General features: G+C 41.9%; 1 long non-coding RNA gene across 1 annotated transcript; it reads left to right on the top strand.

The window, feature by feature from the left end:
- The first annotated feature begins 12,745 nt into the window (after window positions 1-12,745).
- Window positions 12,746-25,595, top strand: LOC142591144 (uncharacterized). Its single transcript, XR_012830357.1, has 4 exons — window positions 12,746-12,802; window positions 14,205-14,358; window positions 20,186-20,297; window positions 25,221-25,595. It is a non-coding gene; the product is annotated as an uncharacterized LOC142591144 (long non-coding RNA).
- The last annotated feature ends 217 nt before the right edge of the window (window positions 25,596-25,812 follow it).

Raw genomic sequence — 25,812 nt, 5'->3', positions numbered from 1 at the left:
ATGTTAAAGAGCAGCTTTAAGTACAGGACACAAAAAATAAACCACAGAACAATGCACTGAGTACCGTGTCTCGGTGTTGAAAGCTGCTACTTCAGAAGGTATGCCTAATAGAATAAAAGTACAAGTTGATCTGGTCACTCGCGAATAGTACGAGAAACGCGTTAATTTTTAGGAAGGATAGTTATTCTTTCTTAATTTATATTAACTATTTCTTAACATTGAGAATAATCAATCTGCTTTAAAACTAAATTGTACTCTGATTTACGCCGTTGTACTATGGATCATGTTTGAACCATTTTTGGAGGTTTCAGCAAAAGAAAATTTATTAATATGAAGACAGCCAAGAAATCTACGCATTCAGTGACGTCCGTCTGGGCCATTTACGTTGATCACACATGTTTTCCCACAAAAGATGATTCTATATATCTACGTCATCATTTGCGTCAGAGGTGAGGCAAATGCGGACTTCGGAGTGCTGAGAAGTGCGATATTGTAGAGTTCTTTCTTTTCCCTCTAGCACTATTTAAAATGCCCTTTCTTTTTTAATCAACATACTTCAGCGTATTGCTTATGATAATTTTATCATAGGCAGAGGTTTCAACTGTAAGATACGTTCGTAATGTTCACTCGCGATGTTGGCCCAATGCCTACGACGCTCAGTTGCTCATCAGGAGGTCCCGGGTTCGATTAACGGTAGCATCCCAATATTAGAGGATTTCTAAAACATGCATGTGCACTTCTTTGGCTTTTCATTGAACGACTCATGGCAGCCATTATCACTTCAGAGGCCCACGCTGCGGCATCAGTCGATAGCTGATTTTGCAGCTTCAATCATTATACACAATTAGCTCTTTTATTTACTTGGCACCTGCTAGTTCCTTAGTGTCAAACCTAGGTAGGAGTGGACATAAAACACTACAAGAATAGGTGTAAGAATAGAAGGAAGCCAAAAATTGCGTAAGAACAGCCACTTATAGCGGCGCGTAACAGCGCTCGGCACTGCTTAACAAAGTGAACATTTTCATTTATTAACGCAGGTAAATTACCGAACAGAAGAATGGGAAAGGATAAAAAGAAACATGCACGAACAATAACGCGCGACAATACGCATTACGGATATAAGGAAAGCACTGAAACCTATCATTGCATTGGGAGGATGAAGTGCGCACTAGAAAGACGAAGTCGGGCTCCCGACCATCTTAGCGGGAAGGTCGTTCCAGTTGCGGATTCTACGCGGAAAGAACGAGTTTATAAAAGCATCTGCTTTTGGCTTATATTCACTGACTTTCTTCGAGTGTAGGGGCAGTGTTTACTGTCGCTGTACTAGTTGGACGTGTATATTCTTATCTATTCCTAATTTACCAGGGTACACTAAATAGAAACGTTTTCATCCATCACGATGCCGCCTTGTCTCCAAGCTTTCCTTATTGGCGGTCTGTAAGAAAGCTGCAGCAGGCGTTTTACAGCTTTAAGAGTTATAAACAAATCTGAAAGGTTTCCTTTGCCCTTTCTCGCGCTTTTGGACGGTAGTCTTTGTGTGGGGGCCCCAAAATATTGTGGCGTATTCGAGAGTCAATCTTAAACAAGTTCTGTAGGCCAAGAGTTTAATGTCACTCGTTGATTTACCCAAAGATCTGCGTAAACATCCTAAACGTTTCATAGCACTCCTAACTTTGTAGGTCCTGTGATCATTCCAATAAAGGTCATGAGAAATTTGTAGCCATAGGTAACTGTAACTTGATGCTTCATATAGGCTGCTACCATTGCGGGGACGTAAGCGAACTTAAAAAATTGAGCCTTGCCTGTTATTTTCATCGCGACTGTTTTTTAACGTTATTACTAATTTACTACGCTTGTATGCAATTTGACGCGTTTTTTAAGAATTCCTGATCCGCCACACAACGACGGTCAAGGCAGGTTTTTTCTGCCCTTGAACTCAAGTACGGCGTATCTTTCAAATACCTCATCCAACTTCGTCAACCACTGCGGAACTAGCAGCGATTAATCTTGCACTGAAATACGTGCAAGAGCCGTTAACTACATCGAGTTTGTCATCTTTACGGACTCGCGTGCTGTCTTTAGCAGGCTACAACGCAGTGAGCTTGATTGTACACTTGTGCGCAGCGTTACTGACTCTGCGAGCAAAATTAGATCACGTGAGGTATCTCTTGTTGCTCAATGGATACCTTCACACGTAAGAATCGCCGGAAATGAAGAGGCTGGTCAGCTCGCTTCAAGTTGCGCTCATAACAACTGTGACTGCCCAGAAATTTTGTGCAAGCTTGATGACGCTCGTCTGCTGATTCGTCGCCACCTGCTCAAGCAGCATCCAGATCAGCGCTTCGCAAATGGAACGTACCCGCCCCGTGTTCGCGGTCGAGGCATGCCTCGTCGCGCTAGAGCACAACTGCTGAAGCTGAGAGCTGGTTGCGTGAACGTGCACGAATGTTTATACAGACAAGGGCGTGTGACAAGTCCATTATGCACGTCTTGTGGCTGCTACGAGACACTTCAGCCCCTTATATTTGAGTGTCCCGCTTTCAGTGCACAGCGCATGTCGCTAGTGAGAAACTATCATCTCCTTGGCCTGCGGTGTGCGACACTCGAGGAACGTTTATACCCCAGTGGTTGTGCATTTAAACGTGATTAGGCCCATCGCGCCCTACTAACCTTTCTAGAGTTAACTAACTTAAGTTCACGTTTGTAGCCTGAACATTCAACATTCTGTAGTAGCGTGACCTTCAGTGATCGGCCCTACTGTGCTGTGTGATCTGTAGAGTGTCGTAACACTTCTTCCTTCGAACATGGGACGTGGTGCGTTCAAACACCTTGTAGTGTATATTGTAAACCGAATACCGATGAAACCGTGATTGCGTGCAGCATTACTTGGCGTCTCATCGTGGAGCACACATTGAGCCGCATAGCGAACTAGCCATGGATGTGATTGATAATTGTGGAGGCTGTTCGATGCCGCGTCACTTTAATTCCGGCTGCAGAGTCGAAGCGCGTCAGAAAAACGGGCGTAGAGTACTGTGTTCTACTTTATTCTTTAGGTTTGTCCTGTTGCTCTTCCTTTCCTCATTCCTCCCCTCCTTCCTATCTTCCATTTCTCTGTTCCTGCCACATCCCTTCAAAAGAGTAGGCAGGCATTGTGCCCCTTCCGGCGGTAGTTGCCAGCCTGCTCCTCTCGCTTTCCCTTTCTGTTAACAGTGTATATGTTTTCAAAACAAATAATAATAATAATAATAATAATAATAATAATAATAATAATAATAATAATAATAATAATAATAATAATAATAATAATAATAATAATAATAATAATAATAATAATAATAATAATAATTAATATTATATAATAATAATTAATAATAATAAGCCTAATTATTATTATTATTATTATTATTATTCGCCGGAGTGCAGATCTCTTTATAATTCTTTATAATTCATACTGACATCAACGAAAACCCGTGCTTCTAGTGGAAGATCCCTAACTAAACTAATTATAAGGAGCAAGAACAATGACTTGTTCATTACTAACATTGGCTCCTTAAACGCCAATATCCCACGAGAACGATAACCAGTAGAATGGTAACATCGTAATATAAAACAAAAGCCTAAAGCGCCAACACAATGAATATTCCACGATACAGGTGTTTTCTCTCATTTGACGCGCTTGATGGATACTGAAATATGCCGACGAAGCCATGATAATAAGAAGGCGTGCTCATAAATTTTGGTGAATTTTGTACAGAAACTCAGCCAAAAGCAAGTCAGGATGCGGTAACGCTGCATAGTCTATTCAAACTACTGTAGATGCGAAAACTGTTGTGCGATTGTACTGCAAAAAAGGTGTAATTTCTGAAGATTAGTGCCAAGTACGATATTGACTGTTTTTCTAAAAATTAGAGTAGAACGTTTCAAACTAAACGTTTGTGAATTTATATGTGACATCGGAGAACAAATCCTTTCGCTTGCGCAGGAGTAACGAAACCAAACGGTGGGATTTATAAGCTTACTCAGAATTACACCACGATAGTGCGGCACGTTCTGATAACGATCGAGCATCTGCCTGTTGCATTTGCAAATTTTCTTATTCAGCATCGATGGGCTTGTTTTACGTTCTACAGGTTAAGCGCGGAACCTGCCATTTATGACCACGTCTTCAGCAGACATCTGGCAGGACACAGCCTGGTAGGTTCACACTAAAGGCAAAATAATATCTGCACTGCTTTCACTCTTTCGTGGAAGCTAAATGGCGCTCCAGACCTTAACGAAATCGCAGTACGTTTCACCAAAAATATGTCGGCATAGAATGAGTGCTTATTCTTCTATCATCATTTGGCAACACGTGGGATTAGGGCACAGTTCGAGATTGAAATCAATTGATATTATACGATTCTGCGCACGACTAAAAGCCTCAATCCGCCTTTCTACATCATGCAGATGGCCTTAGCCGGCCAGCGACAGCAAAGTAATCGAAATAATGATATCGTCCAGAATGTACCGACTTTTAAATTGGAATACTCAACTTCCCAAATATAGCAACTAATTTTGTAGCGAACCAAGATTGCATTGACTGTGTTGCCGACTAGGAATCCACTGTCGAGCTGGTATGAAGTTGCTGCCTGTTATTTCATGATGTTTTTCTTGATACCATGGGCGAAGGGGGAACCTACTGCATTAGGTGGTCTCTGGCGGATTTCAGCATTAAGCATTTCGATATATTACACCGCACAAAAACAATGTAGGATAGGAAGAACGACAAACACCACCAGTCCTGGTGCTGTGTATCGTTCCCCTTATAGGCCATGGTTATTGTGGGTTACTTTATACGAAAAATAGGGATTTATAACTAGCCCAAATTTCAGTTTAGTTGAGCGTTTAAGAGTCGGCGGCGGCTGTGTTCATTCATTGTGGGTTATAGGAATAGCCTCCCCTGGCACATGGACACAAATTATGCAGATAACTGTCGATCTAATATTCAATGCTGTGTTACAAAAGTCTCCGTTCAGGTATTCCTGCACTAATCTAAAGGCCCTTACATAGCTCCTTAAAGCGGAGTAGAATAGTGCTAGATTTGGATGGAAAGAAGTGGATGCGGTCATCAGGAGCTACCCCCTGTAAAATGCGTGCACGATTACAACTGGCAGTGGCACACATGACCAATTATTTAAGCGTTAGTCCATCCAGCCGTCAACAGATGAACGCACGCGCTCTTTCGACGAAAAAAATGACAAGATGTCCGATCACCGATACCGGGGCAGTGATCGCAGCTCTAGAACACCACAGATTTCTTGGAGCGGTATTACATGTTTCACTGTCCTGTTATAGATTCCTAAATACAACGGCGTCAATTTTCTTCAACTTCCTCCACGCTTTTAAGGCATGTTGTAGTCTTTTGAAAGAATCAGGGCTACAGCTGTACCAAACAATATTTGTAGGTTGTCTACTGTGTATCATTATGGCGCTCTCAAGTATGAACTGCAGTTGTGCAAACGCTCGGTAGCATTCAAACTGAAGCTCTGTGCGCGCGGTTTACAAAAAATCCTGCACCTTTACCAAGGCAACAGTAACGAAACCTCGTGCTTCTTCTATATCGGAATACTTACACTATGAGCGTCTTGGAGTGTATGCTCACTTATTCACTAGACTCAAGCTTCATGGTTCCCCGTCTTTCCAACACGTCCATGCTGCTTGCTTGTTTTCACGAACGATAATGAGTCATTTGCCTCTCCACCATCAAGGTTATATCTATCCAGTATTACAGAATTCACAGGGTAAATCTGCTAGGTAAAAGTGTGAGATTTTGCCCCCACGGAACTCTAAAGACCTGCATAACATACCGCGGTCTCGACCAAGTTGCTACGTTTCTTTCTTGCGTAATGTACGGAGGTGATGTGCACATAACACCGACGGGGTTGTCACATGATCACACCCTAATGGGGCTTTTCTCCCTTAAATTAGGCATCGCTCTGCGGTCTAAACTGTACCATTGGTTAATATTACCAGCCGCGCAGTTTCTTGGAATTTTTTCTAAAGCAGTGAAGCCTTCCCCTAGACATGACATTCGCGAATGCTAAGCTACCTTTTCAAAAATATAGTCTGCTGTTGGACGCGCACTGTAATCTATATTACGTGCAGAAATTACCCAGCTGGTTAAGTGGCCCCATAATGATTGAAATATCCCCTATAAAAAGATAGCTGCGCACTGCAGTGTAATAGAGCATGGGCAAGCCGACGTGGACGCATGTGCAGTGTCACATGGTAGCTCGGATGTGTGTATAGCGCTTTCTTCGCATGATACAACATTTCTGCCGATTTGATGAATGTCGCACTTGGCATTTTACATTCTTCCTAACCATATCCTGCCGCAGGCGTGGGCATTACTCCAACCTAGTAGGGACGGCTTGTATGTCTCACAAGCTGAAATACAAAAAAGCATGGCACACTTGATACAGCCTAAGGTGTTCAAATGTTATCAAAGGGGAGATATCTCCTGAGCCTAGTGTTTTTAATAGGGACTTGCTTTTGTAATGGTTGCTTTTGTCAGATGAGTTCCCAATCTAAACGTTGGTGCCGCAGTCATCAATTGCTTGTCATGTGCCTGATGGTTTCACCTCTCACTTCCTGTGCGCTTCTCCGTGTCCTCAACGCCTTAGTGTGGTGTTAATCAGGTGATATGCGCATCTTATAGGATCCAGAGACATAGCTGTAGATTTTGCAAACTGTAAGGTGCATAAAACCCTTCAGGACGTCATATCGTTTATGCGGTATACGGTATGCCATAAGGCCACACCTTTTCTGTGCACACGATCGGCTTTCAAGAATAAAACTGACAAAGTGAATGACGCCGGCGGCAGGCTTAATATTAGAATCCTTCTTGAGAACTTCTTAATATTTCTATGGGAATTAGGTCATCGTCTCCGTTGCTTCATTTTATCCTCCTCGTTTGGTTGTCGTGCGTAAGGATTTGTCATCTTCAAAATTTGATGATGGTGATGCGCGCAATGAGCAAAGGTCGAATGTTAAAGTACTTTGCGCAGAACCAAAACGACTTTGATACCTAGTAGTTGAAGCAGTTCTTTTCTGCAAAGGTATGCTTATTTATTCGTTTATTAGTATACGCATATGCGTATTTGCTCATATACTTCTTTTGTTTCCAAATGTTTCCAAAGCTAGTATAATATAGGTGGTATTTTAGTTTTATTAAGGTGCGTTTATTACATTGGACAAATTTTCTTCTTTCAGCAAGGTTGCTTCTCACGGTTGGCGTGGCTTCCAATTCAACGCTGTTTCCAAAGCTCAAGTTTAGCATAAAATATCCGCTTGAATTCTTAACAAAGTTCACTACCTTGTACTTGGTTCATTTACGTTGGTCTCTCGTTTTGAAAGTCAACCGCATGGTATATGTGCGTGCAAGCAGAAACATTTAAGCTTACTCAAGCGTCATCTTCTATACTGGCGTCAACGCTGACACAAAGAGTTTACGTGGGTGATGTGCCTTAGTGCCGTTTGCTTCGGGAATGAACAAGACGCCATGGCTGTATGCCTTGACTATTTCTAAAGTTTTCTGGTATGTGGCTCACTAGCGATGCAGATGCTGACCCAGAACTGCCGAGAAATGAGACCCAGTTCACCAGCAACTGAGCGCCTACGACGCTCAGTTGCTGATCACGAGGTCCCGGCTTCGATTAACGCTGGCATTCCAATACTAGGGGACTTCTAATATATGCTTGCGCATTTCTTTAGCTTTTCATTGAACGACCCAGAGCAGCCATTATCACTTCAGAGGCCCACGCTGCGGCGTCAGCCGATAGCTCATTCTGCTGCTTCAGTCATTATTCACAATTAGTTCTTTTATTTATTTGGTACATACTACCTTGGTGTCAAGCCTGGGGAGGTGTGGGCGTAAAACAGTACAAGAATAGGTGTAAGAATACAAGGCAGCAAAAAACTGCGTACGAACAGCGCCTTAATGGTTCAGGTACGAGCGCTCTGCACTGCATAACAATGTGAACATTTTCATTTATTAACGCAGCTAAATTATCGAACACAAGAGTGGTAAAGAAGAAAAAGAAACATGCATGAACGAAAACTCGTGACAATGCGTGTGACAGATATAAGGAAAGCACTGAAACCTATCATCGCCGAGGATGAAGTGCGCACAGGATTGACGAAATAGGTGGGCTCTCGACTATCTTAGTGGGAAGGTCATTCCATTTGCGGATTCTACGTGGGATGAACCAGTTTATAAACGCATCCGTTTTGGGCTAATATTCACTCACTTTCATCGAGTGTAAGGACAGAGTTTACTGTCGCTGTACTAGTTGGACGTGTAAATTCCTATCTATTCCTATTTTGCAGGGTACAATACATAGAACCGTTTTACTCTATCACGACGCTGCCTTGTCTCCAAGCTTTCCAAATTGGCGGTCTGTGAAAAGGCTGTGGGGGCGTTCTACAGCTTTAAGAGTTATTAATAAATCTGACAGATTTCCTGTGCCCTTTCTCGAGTTTTTGGATGGTAGTTTTTGTATGGAGCTACCAAACATTTGTGGCGTATTCGAAAGTCGATCTTACCCAAGTTTTATAGGCCATGAGTTTAATTTTATTCGTTCATTTACTTAGAGATCTACGTAAATATCCTAAGCGTTTCATAGCACTGCTAACTTTGTAGGTCCGGTGATTATACCAATAAAGGTCATGAGAAATTTGTAGCCCTAGGTACCTGTAACTTCACACTTCATAGAGGCTACTACAATTGCGAGGACGTAAGTGAACATTAAAAAATTGAGCCTTGCCTGTTATTTTCATCACGATTGTTTTTTTTAATGTTAATACTAATTTCCTACGTTTGTAAGCAATTCGACGCGTTGTTTAATAATTCCTGATCCGCCGGAGTACCATATCACTTTACAATTCTTTATGATTAATACTGACATCAAAGAAAAGACGTACTTGAAGTGGGAGATTCCTAACTAAAGTATTTATAAAGATAGAGAACAATTACTTGTTCATTACTAACATTGGTTCTACAAACGCCGATCTGCCGCGAGGACGATAACCACTAGCATGATAACATTTTAATATAAAACAAAGGGTAAACGTCAACACAATGAATATTTCACGATAGAGGTGTTTTCTCTGATTTGACGCGCTTGATGGATACTGAAATGTGCCGACCAAGCCATGAAAATAAGAATCCATACTCATAAATTTTGGTGAATCTTGTACAGAAACTCAGCTACAAGCAAGCCGGGATGCATTAACGCTGCATAGCCTATTCAAACTAGGGTAGATGCGAAAATTGTCGTGCGACTGTATTGCAAAGAAAGGTGTAATTTATGAAGATTGGTGCCGGATACAATGTTGACTGCTTCTTTAAAAATTGGAGTAGAACGTTTCAAACTAAACGTTTGTGAGTTTATATACGGCATCGGAGAAGGAATCCTCGCGCTTTCGCAGGAGCAACGAAATCAAACGGGGGGGGGGGGGGTTATACGTTTATTCAGAATTACACCACTGTAGTGCAGCACGTTCTGATAACGCTAGCCCATCTGACTGTTACATTTTCACCATCTATGCGCTTGTTTTGCGTTCTATAGTTTAAGCGCGGAATCTGCCGCATATGACCACGTCTTCAACAAACTGGTAGGACACAGCCTGCTAGCTCCACACTAAAGGCAAAAGAATATCTGCGCAGCTTTCACTCTTTCGTGGAAGCTTAATGGCGCTCCAGACCTTCACGAAATCGCAGTACAGTGCACTATAATTATGTCGGCGTAGATTCACTGCGTAATATTCTATCTTCATGCAGGAACACGTGGAATTAGTGCACAGTTCGAGGTTGGAATGAATACAAATTATGCGCTTTTGCGCACGACGACGTGCCTAAATCCGCGTTTCTGCATCATGCAGATGGCCTTAGCCAGCAGCGACAGTAAGGTAATCAAAAGAATGATATTGTCAAGAATGGACCGACTCTTAAATTGGAATACTTGACCAACCAAATATGGCAACAAATTTTGTAAAGAACCAAGACTGTATTGACTGTATTGAGGCCTACGAATCCACTGTCGAGGAGGGACCAAGTCAGTGCGGGAATTTCGTGATGTTTTCTTTCAAAACATGTGCGAAGCGGGAAGCTACTGCATTAAGTGGTATCTGACGGATTTGAGGATTCAGCATTTCGATATATTACGCCGCATAACGACACACACCACCAGCGCTGGTGGTGAGTATGGTTCTTCTTATCCGTCATGGTTTTTGTGGGTTATTTTATAGGAAAAATAAGGAGTGATAACTAGACTACACTTCAGTTTAGTTGAGCGTTGAAGGGTCGGTGACGGCTGTGTTCATTGATTGTGAGTTATAGGAATAGCCTCCCCAGGCATACGGATATAAATGATGGAGACAACTTTCCATGTAATATTCAATGCTGTCTTGTTAAAGGCAGTAGTCTCCGTTCAGTTATTCCTGCGCTAATCTAATGGCCCTTACACATCTCCTTAAAGCGGCGTATAATAGTGCTAGATTTGAATGGAAAGAAGTGCATGCGGTCATCAGTAGCTGTCACTTTAAAATGCATCTGCCATTACAAAGTGACAGGGTGTCCGATTACCGATGCCGGAGCAGCTTTCGGTCCTCTAAAGCACTGCAGATATCTTGGTGAGATATTACACGTTTCACTGTCCCGTTCTGGATACGTAAATAGAACGGCGTCAAAGTGTCAATTTTGCTTAACTCCCTCCACGCTATTAATGTCGTTGTAGTCTCTTGAAATCGTCTGGGTTAACGCTTTAGAAAGCAATATTTCTAGGGTGCATATTATGTATCATGCTCGCACTCTGAAGTTCGTACCATACCTGTGCAAATACTCGGTAGGATTCTAACTGAAGCCTTGCACGCAAGGTTTACAAGCAATTGTGCACCCATACCGATGCAGCAATAACGCAAGCTCGTGCTTCTAGCTAAGAATATTTACACTGTGAGTGTCTCAGAGTGTACCTTCGCTTATAGACTAGCCACAAGCTTCATGAGGCGCGGTCTTTCCTAAGCACCCATGCTGGCTGATGGTTGTCGTGAACGATAATGACTCACTTGGCTCTCCACTATCAGGGTTATATCTAGCCAGTATTCTAATAATTTGTAGGGCAAATCTGCTAGGTACAATTGTGAGACTTCGCACCCATGGAATTCTAAAGACCTGCGTAGCATACCATGGCCTAGCCAAAGTTTCTATATGCCTTACTTGGGTAATGTACGGACGGGCTGTGCACATAACACCGACGGGGTTGTCCCTTGATGACTCCTTAATCACGCTTTTCTCCCTTAAGATATGCATCTGTCTGCGGCCTAAATTAAACCATTGGTGAATGTCATCAGCCGCACACTTTCTTGGAATGTTTTTCCAAAACATTTGAGCCTTCCCTAAGACATGACATTCGCGAATGCTTAGCTACATTTTCAAAAAACATATTCTGCTGTGAGACGAGCTGTGTAATATATATTATGTGCAGAATCACCCAGGTCGTATAAGTTCCCTCAAAATGATTGAAATATTGCCTATTAAGAGAAAGCTGCACACTGTAGCGTAACAGTGTGGGTGCGCCGACGGGAACTCGCGTGCGGCGTCGTATGGTACCTCGGATGCATGTATCGCGCTTTTCCTCATGATGCAAATTTTCTGCCCACTTGATAAATGCCACACTTGGCATTTTACATTCGCCCTAACCATATCGTGCCGCAGGTGTCGGCGTTACCCCAACCTAGTAAGGACACTTGATATGTCCCAAGCTGAAAAAAAATGGTACACGTGAACGACAGAAAGCTGAGCTAGTTGGTAATGATTCATTATGCAAAAAAGGTGAGGCGTCCACTTGTCCTCTCTTGTGTCCTGTCTGCACGCCTCACCTTTTTTGCATAATGTACACGTGATACAGCCTAAGGTGATCAAATATGATGAAAAAAGAGACGTCTCGCGAGCCCATTGCTTTTAAAAGGGTTTGGTTTCTGTAATGGTTGCTTTTGTCAGGCTAGTTCCTCGTCTAAACGTTGGTGCCCCAGTCATCAATTGCCTGTCATGTGCTTGATGGTTTCACCTTTTCACGTCCGGTGTACTTATCCGTGTCCTCAGTACGCGTAAGTGTTGTGTTAATCAGTTCATATGCGCAACTCACAAGATCAAGTGACGTAGCTGTAAATATTGCAATATGTAAGGTGCCTGGAACACTTGCGCACGTCATTGCATTTGTACTTCACGCGCCAGAGAACACTGGAAGTTGGTGTCTATAGCAGTCCACCATCTGATTGCATTATCTCGAGTTCTGGGCTTCACGCGAAAAGTACAGCCACGTTTGCCACGACAGCCCTTGTCTCTTTCACAAGACGACAGACCAGACCTACGGCATTAGAAAGTGTGAAGTGCGGTGGACTCGTACATACGGCATTGTTTTCGTCATAGTCTTCACCATTCCATCTACTTCTCTGGGCTCCAACCTTGGCACAGTGGAGCACGTCAGAGCATGCCATTGGTGACGTCAACGTCTCCCCATTTCTGTAAATAGATTTTATATGTCAAATACAGATCTGGTTTCCACAGACATTCAAACCGAGAGAAAGGGGGTAAGCTCAACAAGTGGAGCAGATGTATTTCATGCGCTTATTGTCCTGACGTGTCTGATTGATGACTCCCGTTCATCGGCGTCGCCAAATAGGGCTAGAGTGAGTATAAATGAGTGAACAAAATCCATCCAGAGCAGCGCTTCACACTTTCTGATGAGGAGTACTTGCTGAAAGCGTGAGTATCTTGTTTTCAGAACATAATATTTTGATTGCCGTAGTTTTACTTTTGCAATGCTATACTCTTATTATTAACATAATGATACGTGTTAAGTCAAGAGACTATAGGTGTCCACAGACTATTCCAACACAACAAAGAGCGAATGTAACTGGCATACCTTGTAGACTCCTAAAAGCAACATATAGACGATATTCATGCCCTTGTCTTTCCACTAGGATAGCTTACCACAGCAATCACTGCTTGCTAGTGGTTACTGGCAGTCATTTTGCTTGCTTTCCTAAAGTATATCGAGAGACGAAAAAAGAACGAAGCTGGTGACATTTCCCACTTTAAACTCTCTCGGTGAGGATTCAATTTACGCTAAAAATTTATGTGGAATGATCTACTGTTTGCGATATAAGAAAGCAGCCTAACTCGGAAGGACCATTCGTTTTTTTTTAAATTTTTAATCGTGCGGTCCATGGAACCACACTTTCTAGAGGTCAAGTGGACCTATATCTTCGTCGTGGAAGCATACACACTTGGTTAAACCTATCTTAAAATCGCTGCTGACCAAGCTTTTTCTCCGTCGAGATTAAATTGAGACCGAGCGCAGAAATCAAAGAAAGCCAGCCTGTCGAAACACCTGCTGTCATTCGACTTTAAAATACTTTTTTTGTGCGCAAACAAACAGGGACGAAGGAGATGAGCAACGCAATGACGAGCGCACGTTCTTGTGTTGCTCCTCTTCGTCATCCCTGTTTGTTTGCGCTCAAAAATTATTTTAAAAATGAATCTGTTCCAACTAGGCCGACTGGCAGTTATGCTTCATGTCATTCGACATATCAAACTGTTTTATTCTTATGTTGCGTGCCCGGACCTGCAGTTTGCCTCACTATTTTTCGGTAAGAAAGCTGTGAGCACGAACGTGACACGGAAAAAAACGCCATTGCACGAGGATACAGCATGGTTTCAGTCCTTTGCTAACATTCAACAAATAGCACTACATTCGCAATATCTCTATTCCAAAGCCAGTGATTTCAGTGTCGCCAGACTGGTGTCATATTTTCCATGAAGATCCCAGGGTCAAAGAGAAAGCTTCAAGGCATTCAGCTATCATTTTTATGAAACGCCATTTGTTGTGTTGTAGCTCTCAAGGGCAAATAAATACGGCTATTTAAGTCATTGCATTCTGGTAGGTGCAAGCTTTACGGTTATCCTGGGGGCAGCTAGTGAGAAATATTCGTCAACTAAACGTGCATGAAATATAGTACCATGTATAAAAGTTTGACTGGATTTCCTTTATTGCAGAGTTCTCAAACCTAAAGTGTTAGTTGAAAAAATGGCTATGGCAGCGGTTGCCTTCTTCTTCACTTTGCACAACCTATTATACGACACCTATATGATCACTTCTTACCAGGTACACAAGACGGTGGTCTGCATGCAAGCTACCATGAAGGTTTCACTATTTGCAGTGAATATCTTAATTGTCGCAAGCACTGTCTTAGGCAAGCTAAATTTCCCGCATCACCCACAACGACACACCGTTGATTGCCCTATACGATCCAGCCCAGGTAAGTGCACTTGTACCTATATTGTCTTTATTGCTACACTTGAGCTTTTATGGAATTGCGCACAAATTGTACTAAGAAATATGCTACAGTATCCATCAATGTGATTCCCCAATGAGGCACACGAATAAGCCTCACCAACGAAATTGCTAAATGTGGCACGGAGTCCTCACCTTTGGGCAATCCAAAACATACTTGTAACCTATGGACGGCCTAAGCATAGTCATGGAGTAGTCTTAATCAACAGCCTGAAACTCAGCCTGAGAGGGTATAACAACGATTATTTCTTTGTTCAAGTAGCCCAGAATGCAAAAATAACGTTTGATATTTATTTTCATTACTGCCACTTTCAGTGAAGAGCATTGTAGGAGGGCATTACAAAAGAAAAAAAAATAATGTTTTGAAGAAAAAGGAATGGACATTTTGACACACAGGACCACACAAAAGAATGGCAAATAAAAATAAAGATGCTCATCCGCCAGGCAGGATTGAAGCCAAAAATGAGTTTTTTGTGTAGACAACATCAATGCTGTAAAGAAGTTTATCAGGTTACAATCAAGCGCGTTGTCCATAGAAGAGAAAACATCAAAACGAGAAAAAAAACTATCCAGAAAAGGTCAGCTTCTATACAGAACATTTAGAACAAATATCCCACACACGTTAAAATTATCATTTCGAAAATATACGTTCTGCGTAGGCTAAATGAAGCACAACCACCAAGGAAAGGTTTCAACCAGGTTGCCGAGGAAAGAAAATCAAGGCCGTATCAATCATGCACATTGTTGAAACCCCACAAAATAATACTGCAGAAATAAACGCGTACCACAACCAGGCACAGGACTGGAATCTGTAAAAAATAGGAATAAAATAAAGGAGCAAATAAGTGGTAGTACAAGAACGAAGTGATCCAAGACAACTGCTACACATTTGACTGCTCACAACAAGCAAATTATAAGGTATGGAGATACAGTGTATAAGTGCAGGCATCTACGAAAGCAGAACTAGCGTTCATATGAGAGAGGCTGTGCGGAAATGGCGGTGGTACAAGTTAGATGAATTGTTAAATTTTGCGCTGAAACCGGACAATGTTTCGGAGTCCGTGACATCTTGACTTAACCTATTCCATTCGCGGATCGTAAGTACAAAAGAGGATTGTCCAATGAAGTCGCTGTTGAAAAAAATATTCTGCTAATTTGCATGTATGCTTATGAAGAGTCGGGCGCAACTGTGGAAACGAAACATACTTAAAGACATCTGTCTAATAGCTGTCATGCAGCAGTTCACACAAAAAGTTGAAATGTGCCTGGTTTGCCCTGTTGGATATTGTCCTAATGAAAGAAATGGGAGGTTAGTGGGACTGTCCGTGCTTTTATACTTGTAAACATGTCTTATGGCACTGCGTTGCACAGCCTCCAATTTTCTCATACTGGTTAGCCAATGAGGGAACCAACGTTGTTAGTTTATTAAACACTTCTCTTACGAAGATAGTGCATGCAAGTAGCTTTGAGGATGCGGGTGCAATTCTTAAACATTTTTTGACATAGAACAGCTTACGTAGTGCGGCTGCCGTAATGTTGGCAACGTATGTGTCCCATCTGCCGCCAGAAGTAAATGTAACGCCTAAATACTTATATTGTTCAACATTCGCTAGCGGTATACCACCATTAGTGTTAGTGAATTGAGACGGGTTATGTTTAGGTGTCACTGCAGTGGCCACGGATTTTTTCGCGTAAATTGAATTTATTTTATTTAGCCCACCAGTCTGCCAACTTATCAAGGCATGCATTGACTTTAAGGTGGCCTGTGAAGCTATGATTTTTTTAATAAATAACAGAGTGTCCGCGAAGGCCTTGATACTACAGTCAATGTTTTCAGTAATATCATTTTAGAATTAGGAAGGCAAGAACACTCGTACGGTCAACAAAGAGTCAATAAATATGATCACCTGAAATAAATATTTTAGATAAAAATATTTAGAAAATAGGCAGAACATACCTTTGATTTATGTTCGCTAGACGATGCTATTTAAGTTTTGGAGAACACGGCATATGGTGCGTACAGTGTACAAGTCTCTTTAACTACACTTAGCAATTCGTCCATGGGGTCAGGTCATTTTTCTATGTAGCTGCCTAGATCTTCCGTTTTCGTAGAAATGCGATGTGTCTCAAAGTATCCAGGGCGTCATGTGGTAGCATCACTAACTTCGGAGAGAACCCTGCAGCGTAGATGCCTAGGTAGTGAGGTGCATTGCGATAGAAATATTGGTGGTATAAAATGCTATTATAGAGTCCCTATGTGTCAACGGATGTCAATGTGTTACGGGTACATACTTCATCATCATATTGTAGATAACTACTAACTTTTGGATTCTATTTTTATCGTTTGTTATATATTGACTCTGGATTTTCTTGTATGTTTTCTAGAATATCTTTAAAATGTGTATATATGCGAGGTTCCGCCTGTGGTTTGTTACACTGAGACTGCGTTGTCCATGTTTCCCTTTGTATCAACAGTAAAGATTGATTGATTAAAAACATGTGTAATTTCGCGACAACCTATATGTTAACAATGAAGATTCGAAGGCAGACTGATTCGGAGGCAAGTTCATTTGTCTAAATAGTAAGTCAACGGTTAACTGTCTTAACTTCAACACTCAATAATTTTATTGCGTGAGAAAGAGGCAAGTTCGCATTATTTTTCTACTTGAAATCATCAGTGCTTATGTTCCCAGCACCACTTAACCTCTACATTAGCGTATTTTTTCTAATTATCTAAGTCACATGATGTTGTTTTTCTAAAAGCTCCCGCCTGTGAGTGCAATGTGAACGCATGGAATGCTGAATTGTCAATGAAGTGTTTCGGTACCGATGCGCTTAAGAATTTGGGGCTGCAGCATCGTAATACTCATGAAAAAGCAGCTCATTGTGGCAACTTTTACCTTTTACAGTAAAAAATAAACTATTGTGAATTAACAAGAGTTAATTGAGTTCTGGTCGAAAACAATCTTCAATTTGGTAATGTAGTATCGCATTCGTAAATTCCAGAAAAGTACCTAACAAGTTTTCCCCTCGTATTTGGTAGCTGTGCTGATATGCGAAAACTGAATCTTCCAGAGGGGATAAACTACCTTTCGGAAGCAGCATCTGCCTAGATAGTACAGACCTTTTTATGGGGAAAGAGCAAATATTCTGCTTGTGCGAGTCGGCATGGCCTTGATTGAATGTGTTGCTATTGTGTGCTGTGCAACGATCTGGATTGGGTTTTCGTGTGTTCTGCGAATAAAAAATTTGTGCTGTCAGTTTATGCCAAGTCGTACACGAACCGCTGCATAACCTTTGGCGCTGAAGTAACTACAGTGTTCGAAAGTATGGCCTTGCAGCGCAAACATGAGACGTGCATCACAAGGCACGGTGTCAAATAGTTTTAGTACATCGCTTTAAACTGTACGAAGTGCAGCGGTGGGTATTAGTTGCCAGCGGGACCTGGCAAATATTCTTACTATCGAATTACTTGGTCTCCTCCTGTATGGCCAAACCAATGCGACTCCGAAATATCTAATCGTCGGTCGTAAATGAATATTGTCGTTAGGCATCGGAATTGTTCTGAAACATTTGAAGATTAATGCGCTATATCTAAAGAGATCTCACGTGTATGGGCGATGGAGTGGCTCAACACAGCGATGATAGCCGTTTGTAAAGCTTCTTGTGGCATTAAGCTTCGTGCATCGACATTTGCCTCTTGGCTATGCAAAGCAGTTATGTTGAAAGCCACCCACCATGATTGCTTATTAGCCATGGTGTTGCGCTGCTAAACACAAGGTAGCTGGATCAAATCCCGGTCACGGCGCTAGCATTTCCAAGGGGTAAAAATGCGAAAACATCCGTGTACTTCGATTTAGGTGCACGATAAGAAAGCTCAGATGGTCCAAATTTCTGGAGTCCACCATTACTGCGTGCCTCAGTATCAAATTGTTGTTTGGGCCAGAAAAACCACACAATTTATTTTTATATTAATATTGAAAACAGATTGCATAAAAAGACGCGACGGCTATCGGCTATTTGGAAAGACGCAACGCAGTTTTCGTAAAACGAGCGAGTTCGTCGTAGAGAATGTGGCAAAAAAGATCCAGCAATAAAAAGAAAGAAAACTCGTTTAAAACTTTTTGCGGCTTGTAAAGCTTGAATTGCGCTTGTCTATGGCGGTCAGTAGGGCACTACGACCGCCATCTTCCGTAGGAACAGAAACAAAACGTGGGGTAAGGCCGTAAGAAGGACAAGCATAGACACGGCGAATCCTCAGCCCATTAGCTATAGAGCAAACACATCTCTAAATCAGCAACTGTCGCTGCTTCGGACGCATGTGTAATCCGCAGCCGCCTGTTCGAGCTCTCGAAAACTGAGACTGACACCGTACAATATGCTGTCATTATTAAGCAATACTATTGTCACGTGTACTTGTATATATTTCATCGGGTGACCATGCTTCACCACCTAATAAATGTTATCGCTCAGCGCACGACGCACCAGCATGTATCGGAAGTTTCTGAAATCTTATCCATGGTTCCCTCCACCATCGGCTGCATGTACGCGAGACGCGAATTGTGTAGTGCTTCCTGGAAGACATGCGGGCACCAGCGATTTCTTTGGAACTGTCGAAAACTCGTGTATAGAATCAGACGCGCTTGACCCGCTGATCAGAATTCGACGATCGCCGACCGTGTTCGTCGCTATCGCTGCGCTGCGAGTGTAACTTGCTTTTGTGGGCACAAGCTCGCCCAGCAAAAGTTAGTTACGTCATTCGCAGATTGGCCACTGTATTATTCGCCCTCACTGCTACGTCACACTACTTTATTGGATGGAAACAGCGTTTACAAAACGAGATAGTAGTGCAATGTATCTATGGATAACAGTGTGAAGACTTGTAAAAAAAATTATGGGGTTTTACGTGCCAAAACGACGACCTGATTATGAGACATGCTGTAGTGAGGGACTCCAGAAATTAGGAACACCGGAGGTTGTTTAAAGCACATTTAAATTTAAGTACACGGGTGTGTTCGCATTTCGCCCCCATCGAAATGCGGCCGCCGTGGCCGGGATTGCCAGGAGGCCGGAATTGCCACGAGGCAAGAATTTATCCGCAGGCGTGCCTCATAACCAAATCGTGGTTGTGGAGTGTAAAGTTTCAGAATTCATTGATTGAATATTTATAAACGCAGGCAGCACCACTTATGAAGTAGTAGAACGGTAGTTACCTTGTTACTATCGCCCGGTATGTTTCTTAACTGTTCACTGCTGGTAATCCACTGCATGAAATCAGAGCGAGAGCGTTGCAGTGAGACCACATTCATGAAACCGTAGCCTCGAACACCCGCCCACACAAGTCGCACGATGCTACGTCCGCATAAACGCAAGCATTCACTAACTGTCATGCCGACCTAAATAACTTCACTGCGTCGCACATATCTGTTTGTAATGCCAAAGGTTGTAATGCCTCGTGATGTTAAGCACACTGCATGAGCCAACAGACAACCACCTGGAATTGCCCCGTGTTTGTGCGGGACATCCGAAATGGAGCTTTTGCCGAGGCCAGCTTCGCGTCTGCTTATAGATAGCGTCGTTGCCTACGCAGTACGGTGGTGCTCACGAAAAAAAAAATAGCCATTGTCGTTCTTATTAAAATTTCTGTCGTTTCAACCCATGGTAACTGCACATACAGATTTATTTATATATGCATCAGGAGTAGCGCTGAATTGTGCTCTCCCACAATATTTGAACATTAGTTGTCTTGGACCTCTAAATACACCCCTAATTTTTGTTTACATTACGAACAGTGGGATGTGTAGCCTACGGATCTACGATTCTACCAGGACACGCCATGTCTTTCGAAGATCCTTGCGTGAATGTTGAATGCAGCAGCAACGGACGGAGGCTTACAGTCGTGGGGTAAATATTATGCAATCTTTACACGTATTTTATCCAGCTCAAGAATTAGTTTCTCTTCGCCGGTTGAAATTGATCTCTGATACCAAAAAATGGTCCAGACGTACAAAGAGCATCTCAAATTTTGGCAACGTCAGAATTGAATGTTTTCAGAATGTGTTCCTACCTTTGTAGCATGGGGAAGAACTCTTAGAGGCGATTAATTTCTGTGATTGTGTGAAGGTTCAGGTATTGAAAGGAGGCTTACATATGGCGACGCTTTTTTGAGGTTTACGTCTCCGCTGTTAATGTCAAAACAATAAAACTGTGTTTTCTCAAGTTCGTGTTAGTACGCACGCACACACACACACACACACACACACACACACACACACACACACCTACGTATATATATATATATATATATATATATATATATATATATATATATATATATATATATATATATATATATATATATATATATATATATATATATATATATATATATATATATATACATGGACATTTGAACGATGCTACAAGGTAAACGGAACAACTACTTAAATTCCAGAGTTTCGACCGGCGGACCTACCTTGATCAGGGTTTACAAGAAAATGTCAGTTCGGCACTGATAGTGAAGAGAGCAGATCGGGTGCTCAGTCGTTCTCAGATACATCAATTTCTAAAAAAAAGAAAACGGAAAGAGTATGACGTCGGAAGCCAACTTCAATATGTAAGTTTGAACTCCATGTAGAAGGCTTCAAACGTAAGGGTTTTAAAGCAGTTGCATGTAGTTATTTATTGCTCACATGGTGCAATATTTAGACTACCATATAAAAAGAACTTTTCACATAATTTAGCCCATTTCTGTGGATAGCAAAGCAAGGATTTTCTGAGTACGTGGTACAGTGGGTTGTGCCTTAGCGGAAGAGCACGGAGATGCTTTAGTTCAACCTTGTCTACGTATTTTACGTGCGAGTCGAAAACCACCGTTCCTGGCAATGTTGCTCTTCCCTAAAGGTATCTTAGGTACTTACGTAATGGTAACACAACTAAATAATCTATTTGATCAACATATTCTCAGGTAAACACGACCAATTCAGTTTACCTTGCTTGATCTGATAGCTTTCACGGCGACTTCAGTTTCTGGTATTAGGGACATGATTTGAAGGCAATTGACAGGGACGCTTGCCAAAAAAAAAATAAAAGGTATCTATCCATGTCTGAACGAACGAGAGTGCTATATGTGAAGAAAGCTAAACAAAAATGGCATCCTGACTGCGCGAAAACCCATTATCGCTATTACGCCAAAATACACTATGTTTCTGTTTGGGTAAGCAGATCGAGATTTCGTGGCGAAAATACGGCGTAAGCACAAACAAAAAGTGGCCACCGTCCAAACCTATTACTTGTTGTTGCAGTCGCTCCACAGCTATATACCAAGCACAAGCGAATGGAGAGCAAAATAAAGAAATGAGTCTGAAGTGGCGAAAACCGCGGCCGTTCTTGAACCGTCTTCCGCAGAATTCAGAAATCAGATCGAGCCGGCGCCGTCTGGTGTTCGCAGCAAACAACGAATAGTAACTTATGGGTAATGCGAAACCATTGAGAGCTCCGGAACGTGCGTAGCTAAAAATTACTCTGATATTTTTAGACAGTATTGCGAAATGGTCTTCTACAGGTTTCTATTACCAGTGAGAAGGAATCTGGTAGGTCTCTTACCGAAAGCTTTCAAGGGCATACATCGTTTTAAGGCGTAGCCAAGCATCACACATTCAAGCTACTGCCATGCGTTCAATTGTGACCTGCAATATAATGTTGGTGTTATTCTAACTAATAAGGAGAATCATTTGCCTTCGTGAGAAATAGCACCGCAAGTCGGTGAAAGAGCGATGTCAAGTGTCAGCGGCCCTTCGGTCGCCTTGAAATAAAAAAGGAAACTTTACTAAATTTACTGTTTCACCCACAGCTCCAAGAACTGCTGACGGTGAAACTGCTTATAGTCATTCTGTTTTTCCTTTCTATTTTTCTTAGAAATCTAGCCATGTGCTACGCCAGAAAAAAGCCAATAAACTTCCTGTCAGCACTGTGATGCCGAATTATTTGAAGTAATCTCTTGCCTCTGTACTTGTAAAACATAATTGAGGAATGCTGGGAGACTTCCGCGAGATTCAAGCGATGGGAGAGAATGTCAGCAGCGCTTGCTTTGTTCGCAAAGTGCACCTTCAATTCAGCCACAATCATGTTCGGCTAGATCCGCGTGATAACTAGGGATTTATGAAATTTCTACACACAAGTTGTGCAAGTATTCTGCCAGCATTCAGTACATTTGCTGAGACCAAATTGCATGCGCTACTTCTTATACAGAACTTCAGATTATGCGGCTCGAGCATAACTACCCCATATACGACACCATTAATAAATGTTTAGTCGAACAAGGATACGTTGTTCTGGCGGCGTCAAGGGTGCTGAGCTTTTAAGTGTAGAAATCGAGGGGGATGGTTTCTTTGTAGAGGCTTCTAAGCGTCGCCATAGAAAATGTCATTTTTGAATTACCTATTCGCGGAAAATCTGGAATCGACGCTGCATATCTGCCCAAGCATGAGCAAAAAACGTACTCCGCCGGTTCCAGAGACATACAGTGAAGCATGCAAGCAGCAAAACAAGTAGTTATGTACAGGTCGGTACAGAGGATCTCGTGCAGAATTTGCCAGCATCGAACTGCCACGTAAGGAAAGGTTTGGTTTATGAATTGCTTGCATTAACGTCGATGCCGGAAGCAGACATTACAGATGAGCACGGCAGAAAAATATTCACAAGTATAACACCAACATAAATGCCCTACATCATAATATTACTAGAAATATATAAGCCTTTTAGAATGCATAAAACGAAGGAAAGAAACGAAACAAAACATGGCACGAAAACGCAGGTTTGAGACACGGTGGCGTTAAATCTGGAAAATTAGTTGTTCGGCTGGATCTAACGATGTTGGTGTCTTGATTTTGTGACAATGAATACGAATCTTAGCATGTACGAAGGCTAGATAGACTTGCAAGCGCATTATCCGCATTATGCGCATTATGAAGACATGAAGCGCGTTATGCAAATAAATTCCGGCAGAATCAGTCTCATGTCGGACATCGACGGTAATATGGAGTGAAGGCTAAGACTATGCATGGTAAAAAACTTACGGAAACACGTCGACTGCAATTTTCCGCGGCGAAGAATTGAAATGCGCACTTCAACGAAAATGTAGTGCAGATGAAAGTGAAATTTCGGGCCAATGCACTGTGCTTATAGGCGCATAAGGCGGCACTCCCACTGGAACTAACAAACCGATTGAGGTTGTTTTGTCGTCGTTGTCTCTCCAAATTGTGTGGGCCTGTACTTAGTTAATATCAGTAGCACTTCCGCAGCAAATGGAGGAATGTTCGTGCTCCCATGGGGCATTTCCATTAGGCGCTTGTACGTCTTTTTAGGTGGATTTTGCTTGCCGAGGTAAATGAAATATTTGATTAACATTGAACGAGCCTTCGTCTAACGATGACAAAACACATGATACATGGCTTACGTTTCGAGGCCGCAACGTGTCATTTTCCTTCATGAAGGATTCCGTGATAGCTCCCGACTATTTGTGCGCTAGATGAAGCAGAGTGATAATTTGTATCTCACAAAGGTTAGTACTCAACACCTGGTCTTGCACAACGGGTGCTGTGAAAAAAGACGCATGCGACTATTTTTTATATGAGCAACATTGCAGAAGAAGGATGCAATGTGGCTTAGAGGCGGGCAGAAGTATTACTATTTTTTTGGCAAGCCTTGGGAAGCCGTCCATACCTGGACTAAGCTAGAGAATCAGTTGAGCCTGCCCTACCATGCCCTATGCTCCAGTGATGGTGGCCACTGGAGTGCTGGACTGAGGAGCCACCTTCCTGCCCCCCCAACTCTATTTTTATCCCCAATAAAGTTCTTTCTCGTTCTCTTACTTTATCGTGCACCTATAGAATGAAACTCACCAAATGACCTAATCTATTCTACGTATTTTCCGCCTATATACCAACAGGAAAACATTGTATTGCTGGCGAATTTGCAGCAGCAGTTTGCGTCGTTTCTTCCCTATTGATTTAATAAATTAGTTGTACGCCAGGAAATAAATTCATTGCCTGATGCTTCGTGTTACTGGGGTCACTGAGCTTTGTCTGACAATTTCTCAGATCGTTTACAGGACAAGGGCGGAGGTCTCCTGTGATTACAAGCACTTTTTTGCAAGAAGGACACTTGGTTCAGTACTTTTACAGCAAGTTAATTCAGAACAGAAATTGAATACGTGAACTTCTTTTAGTTTTAATCTTTTCTTAATTTTTTCGTCTACAGCAGATGCCTTCTTTATGTCGCAACTGCTTCACGTAAAACATTATATAAATAAATAAGGAGGCGCAACATATCAATGGTTATTATTTATATATGTATTTATTTATCATTTATTTATTTAGGATACTTTCAGGTATCATTTGACATCGAAAGCAAAGATGGTACATGAAAAGAGAAAAAAAAAGACACTTTCACTGAAGAAAATAGTGTTGAAATACAATTAAAACACTGGAAATATAAACAAGCCATGATACTTATACGCAACTGCGCACAATAACAGCCAGTATCATGAGCATACTCATTTTGCAACATATGCGTATGCACCTATAGCTTGTGCCATTATTCATTTGTGTCATTGGGAAACTATATAAAATATAAGCAACAAATACGATTCTTGAGGTGAGACCCTTGGGGCCAATGTATGGCGCGCGTTTTCCCCTTAAATTTTCGATCACTTACAGTGGATTGTTAAGTATCTTAATTTTATCGACCTTGTAAGTCTCCATGCTATGGAATATGGCTCTTTGTTGTACTCTCAGTGCTCAAATATTACTAAATTTTCACATGCAGGTGCTCGCCAAGCGGAAACATCTGTGGTGCGGAACCCTTCAAGGCAGCGCAAGATTCACTAGCATGGCCATTTTGCTGTGCAAGATGTCGCAGCTCGACTGTGCCCCAACCTTCGCCCATTTACCCACCCTATCCCGTGTTCCCGCCCGGGTCAGGTGTAGGCCAGCCCCGAAATCGCTAACTAGAACACGCAAAGCACTAAACCAGATGCTTGCTCTGCTTAACCCACCGTTTTTCTTCTTTCTCCTCGGGGAAATGTCTTCATACGATTTTAGATGATAGGTAAGGGAGCCAGAGGATTTGACTTCATAATATTGCATGACATCATTTCGATCTTGCGTTAATAAAACAAACGAAATGGTTTACACAAATGGAGATACGTGCGTCTTCTGTCATGCTCTGTATGGCAAAGTGAGAGAATGTTTTTTTCAATAAATATAACCTTGTATTTCCATCTGTAGATCAAATGCATATTCTATCTTCAAACGCGATAGATTCATTGCAGCCGTCTATATGATGCTATTTGTGATAATTTGTGTAGAACAAAACGGAAGCTCATAGACGTATATCGATCATTTTTCTTTTCTGTACT

Source organism: Dermacentor variabilis, chromosome 8 (assembly GCF_050947875.1).
Source record: "Dermacentor variabilis isolate Ectoservices chromosome 8, ASM5094787v1, whole genome shotgun sequence".
Taxonomy (NCBI): Eukaryota; Metazoa; Arthropoda; class Arachnida; order Ixodida; family Ixodidae; genus Dermacentor; species Dermacentor variabilis.
Note: the sequence above shows the minus strand (reverse complement) of the source record. Positions and strands in the feature narration are given on the sequence as shown.